The sequence below is a fragment of the Arachis stenosperma genome, chromosome 3 (assembly GCF_014773155.1).
Source record: "Arachis stenosperma cultivar V10309 chromosome 3, arast.V10309.gnm1.PFL2, whole genome shotgun sequence".
Classification (NCBI taxonomy): Eukaryota; Viridiplantae; Streptophyta; class Magnoliopsida; order Fabales; family Fabaceae; genus Arachis; species Arachis stenosperma.
The window spans coordinates 7,645,016-7,658,290 of record NC_080379.1 but is presented as its reverse complement, the minus strand read 5'-3'; the positions used below and the strand labels follow the sequence as shown (position 1 = coordinate 7,658,290).

Genomic DNA, 13,275 nt, shown 5'->3' with positions numbered 1-13,275 from the left:
GTTTTTGGCGCCGTTGCCGGGGACTGTTTCGAGTATGGACAACTGACGTTCATCTGTGCTTAGATTAGGTATTATTTTTCTTCAGAGTTCTTAAGAATTCTAGTGTTTCAAGGTGATTTTTATCATCACCAAAGCTGATTGATATCATCAATTAGCTCTTGAATGCAATGTCCTGTTGAAGCTTGGCTAGCCATGTCTAATTTCTTTAGACTAAAGCTCTAGACTAACATTGCAATGATTCCTGGAATCCAAATTAAGAATTCTGAAACCTTTATTTTCTATTTCCATATAATTTTCGAAAAATCCAAAAAAAATTTCAAAATCATAAAAACCAAAAATATTTATGTTCTTGTTTGAGTCTAGTATCTAATTTTAAGTTGGTGTCTTTCATGCGTTGTTTATTTGATCTTGGTTCTATTTCAAGTCAATAGTACAGGGAACTGAAGATTCAGAACATGCAGCAGAAATACACAGAAAAAGCTGGGCGTTCAAAACGCCCAGTGAAGAAGGACAGACTGGCGTTTAAACGCCAGCCGGGTGCTGGTTGGGCGTTTAACGCCCAAAAGGCAGTGCATTGGGCGTTAAACGCCAGAATGTGCACCATTCTGGGCGTTAACGCCAGGATGGCACAAGGGGGAGGATTTTGTTTTCAAATCAATTTTTTTCAAGTTTTCAAAGTTTTTCAAAATCAAATCTTTTTCAATCATATCTTTTCAATCAAATGTTTCAAAATCAATTTCTTTCCTTTTTCAAAGATACTTGCTAACAATTAATGATTTGATTGAACATTTCAAGTATGTTGCCTTTCTGTTGAGAAAGGTTTAATGTTTGAATCATATCTTTTCTTGTTAGGCAAGTCATTAATTTTAAAATCAAATCTTTTTAAAATTGTTTTCAAATCATATCTTCTCAATTATATCTTTTAATCACATCTTTTTCAAAACAGTTTTCAATCATATCTTTTTGATTTCTAATTTCAAAGTCTTTTCAAAATTACTTGATTTCTTTCCCACTCTTGATTTTCGAAAATCAATTAAAGTTTTTCAAATTTTTTTTTAAAAATCTTTTTAACTTAATTTTCGAAAAAGCTCTTCCTCTCTTCTCACATCCTTCTATTTATGGAGCACCACTCCTCCTCAATGCACAATTCGAACTCTGTCTGACTAAGTTCGAATTCTTCTCCTTCTTCCTTCTATTTTTCTTCTTCTCTGACACCTCAAGGAATCTCTATACTGTGACATAGAGGATTCCACATTTTCTTATTCTCTTCTCTTTCATATGAGTAGGAACAAAGACAAAAGCATTCTTGTTGAAGCTGACCCTGAACCTGAAAGGACCTTGAAGCGAAAGCTAAGAGAAGCTAAAGCACAACTCTCTGTAGAGAACTTAACAGAAATCTTCAAAGAAGAAGAACACATGGCAGCCGAAAACAACAACAATGCCAACAATGCAAGGAAGGTGCTGGGTGACTTTACTGCACCTACTCCCGACTTCTATGGGAGAAGCATCTCTATCCCTGCCATTGGAGCAAACAACTTTGAGCTTAAGCCTCAAATAGTTTCTCTAATGCAACAGAATTGCAAGTTCTATGGACTTCCATTGGAAGATCCTCATCAGTTCTTAGCTGAATTCTTGCAAATCTGTGACACTGTCAAGACTAATGGGGTTAACCCTGAGGTCTACAGACTTATGCTATTCCCTTTTGCTGTAAGAGACAGAGCTAGGACATGGTTGGACTCACAACCTAAAGAAAGCCTGGACTCATGGGAAAAGCTAGTCAATGCCTTCTTGGCAAAGTTCTTTCCACCTCAAAAATTGAGTAAGCTTAGAGTGGAAGTCCAAACCTTCAGACAGAAGGATGGAGAATCCCTCTATGAAGCTTGGGAAAGATACAAACAATTGATCAGAAAATGTCCTTCTGACATGCTTTCTGAATGGAGCATCATAGGTATTTTCTATGATGGTCTCTCTGAACTATCCAAGATGTCTTTGGATAGCTCTGCTGGAGGATCTCTTCATCTGAAGAAGACGCCTACAGAAGCTCAAGAACTAATTGAAATGGTTGCAAATAACCAATTCATGTACACTTCTGAAAGGAATCCTGTGAACAATGGGACTAATCAGAAGAAAGGAGTTCTTGAGATTGATACTCTGAATGCCATTCTGGCTCAGAACAAGATATTGACTCAACAAGTCAATTTGATTTCTCAAAGTCTGTCTGGAATGCAAAATGCACCAAGCAGTACTAAGGATGCTTCATCTGAAGAAGAAGCTTATGATCCTGAGAACCCTTCAATGGAAGAGGTGAATTACAGGGGAGAACCCTATGGAAACACCTATAATTCTTCATGGAGAAATCAGCCAAATCTCTCATGAAAGGATCAACAGAGACCTCAACAAGGTTTCAACAACAATAATGGTGGAAGAAACAGGTTTAGCAATGGCAAGCCTTTTCCACCATCTTCTCAGCAACAGACAGAGAATTCTAAGCAGAACCACTCTGACTTAGCAACCATGGTCTCTGATCTAATCAAAACCACTCAAAGTTTCATGACTGAAACAAGGTCCTCCATTAGAAATTTGGAGGCACAAGTGGGTCAGCTGAGCAAGAAAGTTACTGAACCTCCTCCTAGTACTCTTCCAAGCAATACAGAAGAAAATCCAAAAGGAGAGTGCAAGGCCATCAACATGGCCGAATTTGGAGAGGAGGAAGAGGCAATGAACGCCACTGAGGAAGACCTCAGTGGACGTCCACTGGCCTCCAATGAGTTCCCCAATGAGGAACCATGGGAATCTGAGGCTCAAAATGAGACCATAGAGATTCCATTGGACTTACTTCTGCCATTCATGAGCTCTGATGAGTATTCTTCTTCTGAAGAGGAAGAGTATGTCACTGAAAAGCAAGTTGCTAAATACCTTGGAGCAATCATGAAGCTAAATGACAAGTTATTTGGAAATGAGACTTGGAAGGATGAACCCCCTTTGCTCACCAAAGAACTAGATGACTTATCTAGGCAGAAATTACCTCAAAAGAGACAAGATCCTGGGAAGTTCTCAATACCTTGTGCCATAGGCACCATGACCTTCAAGAAGGCCTTGTGTGACTTAGGGTCAAGTGTAAACCTCATGCCTCTCTCTGTAATGGAGAAGCTAGGGATCTTTGAGGTGCAAGCTGCAAAAATCTCACTAGAGATGGCAGACAATTCAAGAAAACAAGCTTATGGACTTGTAGAGAATGTTCTGGTAAAGATTGAAAACCATTACATCCCTGCTGATTTCATAGTCCTAGAGACTGGGAAGTGCATGGATGAATCTATCATCCTTGGCAGACCCTTCCTAGCCACAGCAAAGGCTGTGATTGATGTTGATGGAGGTGAACTGATCATTCAAGTGAATGAAGAATCCTTTGTGTTTAAGGTTCAAGGATATCCCTCTGTCACCATGGAGAGGAAGCATGAAGAGCTCCTCTCAAAACAGAGCCAAACAGAGCCCCCACAGTCAAACTCTAAGTTTGGTGTTGGGAGGCCACAACCAACTTCTAAGTTTGGTGTTGAACCCCCACATTCAAACTCTAAGTTTGGTGTTGGGAGGTTCTAACATTGCTCTGAGCATTTGTGAGGCTCCATGAGAGCCCTCTGTCAAGCTACTGACATTAAAGAAGCGCTTGTTGGGAGGCAACCCAATGTCATATTTTATCTATTTTTCTTTGTTATTATGTTTTCTATAGGTTGATCATGAGAAGTCACAAAATCAATTGAAAAGCAAAAACAGAATGAAAACAGAAGAAAAATAGCACACCCTGGAGGAAGAACCTACTGGCGTTTAAACGCCAGTAAGGCTAGCATATGGGCGTTTAACGCCCAGTCTGGCACCATTCTGGGCGTTTAACGCCAGAAAGGGGCACCAGACTGGCGTTAAACGCCAAGAAAGGGCAAGAACCTGGCGTTAAACGCCAAAAATGGGCACCAGCCCGGCGTTTAACGCCAGAATTGGCTCAAAACGCATTTTTACATGCCATTTGGTGCAGGGATGACTTTTCCTTGACACCTCAGGATCTGTGGACCCCACAGGATCCCCACCAACCCCACCACTCTCTCTCTTCTTCACCCATTCACCAATCACCTCAACACCTCTTCCCCAAAAACCCTTCACCTATCAAATCCCATCTTTCTCTTCACCACTCACATCCATCCTTCATAAAACCCCACCTACCTCACCTTCAAATTTAAACCACTTCTCCCCCTCTTTGGCCGAACACAAAGTCATTCCCTTCTTCCTCATTTCTTCTTCTTCTACTCTCTTCTTTCTTCTTTTGCTCGAGGACGAGCAAACCTTTTAAGTTTGGTGTGGTAAAGCGTGCTTTTGTTTTTCCATAACCATTTATGGCATCCAAGGCCGGAGAAACCTCTAGAAAGAGGAAATGGAAGGCAAAAGCTTCTACCTCTGAGTCATGGGAGATGGAGAGATTCATCTCAAGGGTGCATCAAGACCACTTCTATGAAGTTGTGGCCTTGAAGAAGGTGATCCCCGAGGTCCCTTTTTCACTCAAAAAGAGTGAATATCCGGAGATCCGACATGATCCGAAGAAGAGGTTGGGAAGTTCTTACCAACCCCATTCAAAAGTCGGAATCTTAATGGTTCAAGAGTTCTATGCCAATGCATGGATCACCAAGAACCATGATCAAAGTGTGAACCCGGATCCAAAGAATTGGCTTACTATGGTTCGAGGAAAATACTTGGATTTTAGTCCGGAAAATGTAAGGTTGGCATTCAACTTGCTATGATGCAGGAGATGAACATCCTTACACTAGAAGGGTCAACTTTGATCAAAGGTTGGACCAAGTCCTCACTGCCATTTGTGAAGAGGGCGCCCAATGGAAGAGAGATTCAAGAGGAAGCCGGTTCAACTAAGAAGGCATGACCTCAAGCCCGTGGCTAGAGGATGGTTGGAGTTTATCCACGCTCAATCATTCCCACTAGCAACCTGTCCGAAGTTACTCTAGACCGGGCCATCATGATTCATAGCATCATGATTGGAGAAGAAGTGGAAGTTCATGAGGTTATAGCCCAAGAACTCTATAAGGTGGCGGACAAGTCCTCCACCTTGGCAAGGTTAGCCTTTCCTCACCTCATTTGTCACCCTTGTTATTCAGTTGGAGTTGACATAAAAGGAGACACCCCCATTGATGAGGATAAGCCATCACTAAGAAAAGGATGGAGCAAACAAGAGACCCCTCTCATCATGAGATCCCTGAGATGCCTCAAGGGATGCACTTTCCTCCCAAGACTATTGGGAGCAACTGAACACCTCCCTAGGAGAATTGAGTTCCAACATGGGACAACTAAGGGTGGAGCACCAAGAACATTCCATCCTCCTCCATGAAATTATAGAAGATCAAAGAATCATGAGAGAGGAGCAACAAAGCAAGGAAGAGACATTGAGGAGCTCAAGCACTCCATAAGATCTTCAAGAGGAAGAACAAGCCGCCATCACTAAGGTGGACTCGTTCTTTAATCTCCTTGTTCTTTATTTTCTTGTTTTTCGAATTTTCATGCTTATGTTTATCCATGTTTGTGTCTTATGATCATTAGTGTCTTAAGTGTCTATGCCTTAAAGTTATGAATGTCCTATGAATCCATCACCTTTCTTGAATAAAAAATGTTCTTAATTGAAAAGAAAAGAATTGCATGAATTTTGAATTTTATAACAGTTTAATTATTTTGATGTGGTGGCAACACTTTTGTTTTCTGAATGCATGCTTAAACAGTGCATATGTCTTTTGAATTTGTGATTCATGAATATTGGCTCTTGAAAGAATGATGAAAAAGGAGACAAGTTACTGAGGATCTGAAAAATCATCAAAATGATCTTGAAGCAAGAAAAAGCAGTGAACAAAAAAAACGAAAAAAAAAGAGAAAAGAGACGAAAAAAGAAAAAAAAAAAGAAGAAAAAAGAAAAAAGAAAAGAAAGAAATAAAGTTGTGATCCAAGGCAAAAGAGTGTGCTTAAGAACCCTAGACACCTCTAATTGGGGACTTTAGCAAAGCTGAGTCACAATCTGAAAAGGTTCACCCAATTATGTGTCTGTGGCATGTATGTATCCGGTGGTATACTGGAAGACAGAGTGCTTTGGGCCACAGCCAAGACTCAATAAGTAGCTGTGTTCAAGAATCATTATACTTAGCTAGGAGAATCAATAACACTATCTGGATTCTGAGTTCCTAAAGAAGCCAATCATTCTGAGTTTCAAAGGATAGAGTGAGATGCCAAAACTGTTCAGAGGCAAAAGCTAAAAGCCCCGCTCATCTAATTAATACTGATCTTCATAGATGTTTTTGGAATTCATTGCATATTCTCTTCTTTTTATCTTATTTGATTTTCAGTTGCTTGAGGACAAGCAACAATTAAAGTTTGGTGTTGTGATGAGCGGATAATTTGTACGCTTTTTGGCATTGTTTTAGTATGTTTTAGTATGATCTAGTTAGTTTTTAGTATATTTTTATTAGTTTTTAGTTAAAATTCACTTTTCTGGACTTTACTATGAGTTTGTGTATTTTTCTGTGATTTCAGGTATTTTCTGGCTGAAATTGAGGGACCTGAGCAAAAATCTGATTCAGAGACTGAAAAGGACTGCAGATGCTGTTGGATTCTGACCTCCCTGCACTCGAAGTGGATTTTCTGGAGCTACAGAAGCCAATTGGCGCGCTCTCAACGGCGTTAGAAAGTAGACATCCTGGCTTTCCAGCAATATATATTTCATACTTTGCCCAAGATTTGATGGCCCAAACCGGCGTTCAAAGTCACCTTCAGAATTTCCAGCGTTAAACGCCGGAAACTGGCACCAAATGGGAGTTAAACGCCCAAACTGGCACAAAAGCTGGCGTTTAACTCCAAGAAGTCTCTACACGAAAATGCTTCATTGCTCAGCCCAAGCACACACCAAGTGGGCCGGAAGTGGATTTTATGTCATTTACTCATCTCTGTAAACCTTAGGCTACTAGTTCTCTATAAGTAGGACCTTTTACTATTGTATTTAGATCTTTATATCTTGGTAGCTATCTTTGTTCTTAGGCTATCTTAGATCATTGAGAGGCTGGCCATTCGGCCATGCCTAGACCTTGTTCTTATGTATTTTCAACGGTGGAGTTTCTACACACCATAGATTAAGGTGTGGAGCTCTGCTGTACCTCGAGTATTAATGCAATTACTATTGTTCTTCTATTCAATTCCGCTTGTTCTTGTTCTAAGATATCACTTGTTCTTCAACTTGATGAATGTGATGATCCGTGACACTCATCATCATTCTCACCTATGAACGTGTGCCTGACAACCACCTCCGTTCTACCTTAGATTGGGTGATATCTCTTGGATTCCTGATACACGATGCATGGTTGATCGCCTGACAACCGAGCGCTCGCCTGACAACCCGAGCCAGCCATTCCGTGAGATCAGAGTCTTCGTGGTATAGGCAAGAACTGATGGCGGCATTCAAGAGAATCTGGAAGGTCTAACCTTGTCTGGTATTCTGAGAGGATTCAATGATTGAATGACTGTGACGTGCTTCAAACTCCTGAGGGCGGGCGTTAGTGACAGACGCAAAAGAATCACTGGATTCTATTCCGGCCTAATCGAGAACCGACAGATGGATAGCCGTGCCGTGACAGGGTGCGTTGAACATTTCCACTGAGAGATGGGAGGTAGCCATGACAACGGTGAAACCCTTGCATAAGCTTGCATGGAAAGGAGTAAGGAGGATTGGATGAAGACAGTAGGAAAGCAGAGAGACGGAAGGGACACATCTTCATGCGCTTATCTGAAATTCCCACCAATGAATTACATAAGTATCTCTATCTTTATCTTATGTTTTATTCGTATACACCATATCCATTGAGTTTGCCTGACTAAGATTTACAAGATGACCATAGCTTGCTTCATACCACAATCTCCGTGGGATCGACCCTTACTCGCGTAAGTTTATTACTTGGACGACCCAGGCACTTGCTGGTTAGTTGTGCGAAGTTGTGTTTATGCCATGGTATTGAACACCAAGTTTTTGGGGTTCATTACCGGGGATTATGAGAGTTGTGAAAAGTATTGTTCACAATTTCGCGCACCAAGTTTTTGGCGCCGTTGCCGGGGACTGTTTCAAGTATGGACAACTGACGGTTCATCTTGTTGCTTAGATTAGGTATTATTTTTCTTCAGAGTTCTTAAGAATGAATTCTAGTATTTCAAGGTGATGTTCTTATCATCACCAAAGCTGATTGATTATCATCAATTTAGCTCTTGAATGCAATGTCCTGCTGAAGCTTGGCTAGCCATGTCTAATTTCTTTAGACTAAAGCTTTAGACTAACATTGCAATGATTCCTGGAATCCAAATTAAGAATTTTGAAACCTTTATTTTCTATTTCCATATAATTTTCGAAAAATCCAAAAAAAATTTCAAAATCATAAAAACCAAAAATATTTTATGTTTCTTGTTTGAGTCTAGTATCTAATTTTAAGTTTGGTGTCTTGCATGCATTGTTTATTTGATCTTGGTGAAGAACAACAACATTAATTGACTTAATTGACATTATGATAAGAACCAAAACAAAAAAGGAATGGCAGCCACACAATATCACAGAACTGGTATAAGAAATGTTTTCTTTCAAAAAGAAATAACATAAATATTCGAACATTACTTGTTTCTTTGTAGGACTCTACAGTTTCGGTATTAATCAAGCGTTTCCTCATAGGATCTACGATCTCACACTTCTCATCTACAAACATGTACACCAATGTCATATAAACACCCTAAACCCTAACACAGTTAACTTCTTTTTTATTCTAATTTCATTTTCAAACTACCGATGTTGCCGAATCCATAAAAGAATACCTTGAAGCATTTTATACTCCCATTCTCACCTTACTCATCACTTTGCACCTTTGTCATAACACTCTTTAACTACCTTTGTCACCTAATAGGTCTGAAAGTTCAGAGATATTGAAAATTTAGTAGGCGGGGTCTCCCTATGCCGTGGTTAATTCAGCCAAGGAGAAAAAGGTATTACAATCTTGATATATACGACTAGCATTAATCTTGTCAGCAAAGGAGTTGGAACAAAAATGAGTTCTCGTTCCTGCGGTTAAAGTACAAAAAAGAAGAGTTTGAATAGCATATTTTCCAGTAGTCAACCATGCAACAAGCGTTTGATCAACAGTAGCAAGTTAAAGCATGGCATTGCACATGCTGCATACAAACATACACCAATCCCATAGCAAATAACTTAATCCAATGTGTATTACATGCTAATATTAGTTCATTTGCAATTCCTATCAACAAAGGTTTTATATTGTCAAAATTCACTCACACACACACACACACACACACACACACATATATATAATATATATATATATATATCTATATTATATAATATTATATATATATATATAATGACTATCTATGATATGAAGGAACACTACAACGTTACATAAAAATAGAAAGAGGGATACAAATTTGAGCCAGACTAAGCAAGTGTAAATGAACCCCATAAGTCTATTACTACCAGCATTCAGTATTAAGGTTAGCTGAAACAAGTAGGCATACTAGTGATAGAAATTCAAAAGCAAGAAAGTCTGAATCAAGTGAAATGTTCACGAAAAGTGGACACCGAAGTCTGATTGAAAGTGGTGTGATGAGGAAAGTAAAGTTCACAAATACAGAGACGGATAAACCGGCTACTCGTGATCCTAAGCGACTTCCAAGACCAAAAACATCGAAAGGAAATTTTTCAATAAATTTATGGATTCTAATTAATTCACTACACCTAATGCTCGAACCATGTAAAGCAAGAAGTAATACACCGTTTTGAATACAACATAATCCAACAGAACAAAAACAACCAAATTCATACATGTGATGAGGCCCCAACTAGAACAGCACCAGCTTCCAATCTGGCCTGCGATGAAACGGTGGACGGTTAAACGCATTCAACGCCGAATAAGACACGACACCGCAACTTCAATCGTCGAGGGTTTCCAGTTGCGAATCACCGCCACATCAACACCTTCAGCAGCTGTATCCCTCTCACTGAAACCTAGGTCTTCGTTTTTGGGGATCACATCTTCCTCAATTGATCACCCTCCATAGATGCAGCCCGACATTGCTTGTCTTTTTTTTTTCTTCCCATTCACAGAGAAAAAAAAAATTTTTGGATCCCCAATTTTTGTTGGTTCCCAAAGCCCACCTCTACAGATCCAGCACCAGTTTATGCATACAAATACCCTTGGCTAACAGCTTAGCCACCCCTAATGCTAAGCATGAAACAAGCCCTGTAACAAATGAGCGACGTGTCGATCTCATATTTATTTGCACAGAAAATTTGTAAATCTGTATCAATTTAAATCTATACCGTAGATTGACCATATATATATATATATATATATATATATATATATATATATATATATATATATATATATATATATATATATATATATCTATTTTGTCTTTCTTATATCTATTACCTTATATATCCTGGAACTTTTGTAAGGTTTTATACACTTTGTTTTTAATCGTGCTGTCGTGTTTTAGTTATCGTATGTGACTGCTTCGTATTTTATTTTTTTTTTTTTGTTTTATTCTTTGATCTTCTGTTCTCTTTATCGCATTTTTAGTTTGTAATATTTCTCTAAATTATATACTATTGTATGAAATTGTAGTGATATTTTATTGTCTTTGCTTTATGATTATAGGGTGAAAATTTGTGTGATAGAATGTTACAGGAATATAATTTTGATGAATTTTCTAATCTTGTTCGCATGAGAGTCCAAATTTTGAATTAAGGTTTATGTATAGGAGTTGAAATTGAAAGGTAGAACCCTAGAAACAAAAAGAAAAGCCAAGAATAGAGTAGATGGAATGGCAATATGGCATGGTGTGGACACATGCATGGTTAACGCGAGTGGCAATAAGTAATTAAGCATGATGGTTGAAGTGCCAACCCATAATCACAACCATAAAGTATATTCATCATAATAGTAACGGTAGTAAACCCATCCATAAATTGGCATTTACTTTCGTACTAACTTAATACACAATATATTGCATTTAAGGCTGGAAGTGAGTTAAGCCACCTCATGAGTTAGTTCAAGTTCCACTTATTAATAGTTCGATAAGTTAAACTCGTGAGTTAGTGAGCCAAGTTTAAGCTTGAAATTGAGCTCATAAATTAAATAAGCTGAGCTTGAGCTTGGATAAGTTCAGCTCATTAGCTCGTGAGCTGATTCGATTATATATATATATAATTATTAATACACATATCTTATATACATTTAATCTATATTTTTAATATTATATATATACATATAAAATAGTACTGTATATAATTATATATATTAATAATCTTAATCATTTAAAATTTTATATTTATTTTTTACATATAATTTTGATGTATGATATAAATAAAAAATTTACAATTTATTCTTAGATAACAATATATAAAATTGATCGTTTTGAATATTTTTTAAAATATATAAGTTAATTTATTGATATTTATAAATTATGTATTTATGTTTCTATTATTTGACTCACCTCATGAGCTCGAGCTAATTCGTGAACTTTCGGTAAGCCGAACTTAAGCTTAAGAAATAGGCTCGATTATTAATAAATCGAGCCATGAATCAAGTTCAATTTTTATGAGTCGAGCTTGAACTTGGTCTAGCTAGACTCAGTTCGACTCGCTTCGAATCCTAATTGCATTGATGAGTTTTAGGAAGCCCAACTTCAGAGAACAGTACAGTTTCCTGATGCTCATGATGGCCGGGCATTTGCACTTTTAAGACACTTTGATCTTTTACATGCATAACAATATGATGGAGCAAAATAGTATTAATATAAAATCAAAATTGATAAACTATAGGAGATAAAATAAAAATAAAAAAAAAGAATTAAATTCATTAAATAATGAATTAACAAATTAGTGAATGGAGCAACATCATTGTCGTTGCTTCAACCGTGTTTTTCTCCCACAAATTGCAAATTTAGGCTCTTCTAATAATCTGTTGTTGCGAATTCCTCTCATACTTTTTTTTCTACCCTCCTATAATAAGCCTAGTGGATCTATATAACCTCTCCCTCTTCATTCCACCAAACTCACCTTTACAAAATAATAAATCAAATAATTACATAAAGAGTTAGACAAAAAGAGAGAAGAGAGAGATCACAAAATGCTAATCATCGTAATCACAGATTCATGAGATGATGTTAATAAATTGGCGCTAGTCATCGATCTTGGTAAAAAAAATAATGGAGATACAGCGAATGAGAGAATTGATTAGAATGTGGTCTACCTTGCAGATCAACCGTCTCTCACTTGTTGGTGGAAACCATACCGCTGCTAGATTCTGCACTCGCTAGAACCCATATTTTCTTGTGACTAGCTCCTCCACTCTCTTTCTCAAAATATTCTGTTTTTTAATTATACTTGTTCTTATACCTTTGTCATCTTAAACATTATTCTATTCATTTGTTCTATCTATTAATTGTCTCAATCGTCATATCATAAATATGGCGTTCGAACTCTTCGGTGTCATTGCATTGAAATCAAAACACTATGTCAACTTCAAGAAAAGCATTATCAAGCATTTGCCTAAAAGCCCACGTTACTTTATCAATAGGCTCATCCCAAGTTCCAAGTTCATGAAGATTGTTTTTTGTTTGTTCCTCATGATATTCGCATTTGCCACCTTGAATAGCATCATGAGATCGTCTTACTTCACATTTGAGAAAATCTCTTATAAAGAAACTGAACAGAAGGATCTGCTTACCGAATCTATTGATAAGCAGCAAGTTAGCTACGATTCGGTCAACATAGAGCAGCTATTGGGTGTTCTTTTCCATGACCTTACAAATGAAGGGCTCAAGAAACCTACCCAGCGCAATGCAATTTTCATGACCAATGATAACAATGCGGACCCAGGAATAGGGCCTAGCATTGTTTCTGATTACAACATGGAACTTGTTTTGTTGAGTGATTTGGAGAAGCAGAAGAACGTAATCGACAACAGTGTGGACTTTGTTTTCACCACAGATTTCCCGGCGGCTTCAAAGTTCATCGACAGGACACTGAAAGTTGATGGGGTTGTCGCCTTTCTGGCCCGCGATAACCCCTCGGGGAAACTCTATAAGCCTTCCAACTACAAGATGGTTTATCTGAGGCGCTTGAATCTCATTGTTGTGGCCATGATAAAAAAGGAAGAACTTGATCATCATGATCAGCCACCGCTA

At 38.0% G+C, this 13,275-nt stretch overlaps 1 non-coding gene across 1 annotated transcript; it reads right to left on the bottom strand.

Annotated features, from left to right (window-relative positions):
* Positions 1-1,821: 1,821 nt before the first annotated feature.
* On the bottom strand, positions 1,822-1,929 carry LOC130972580 (small nucleolar RNA R71). Its single transcript, XR_009083740.1, has one exon. It is a non-coding gene; the product is annotated as a small nucleolar RNA R71 (small nucleolar RNA).
* Positions 1,930-13,275: the final 11,346 nt, after the last annotated feature.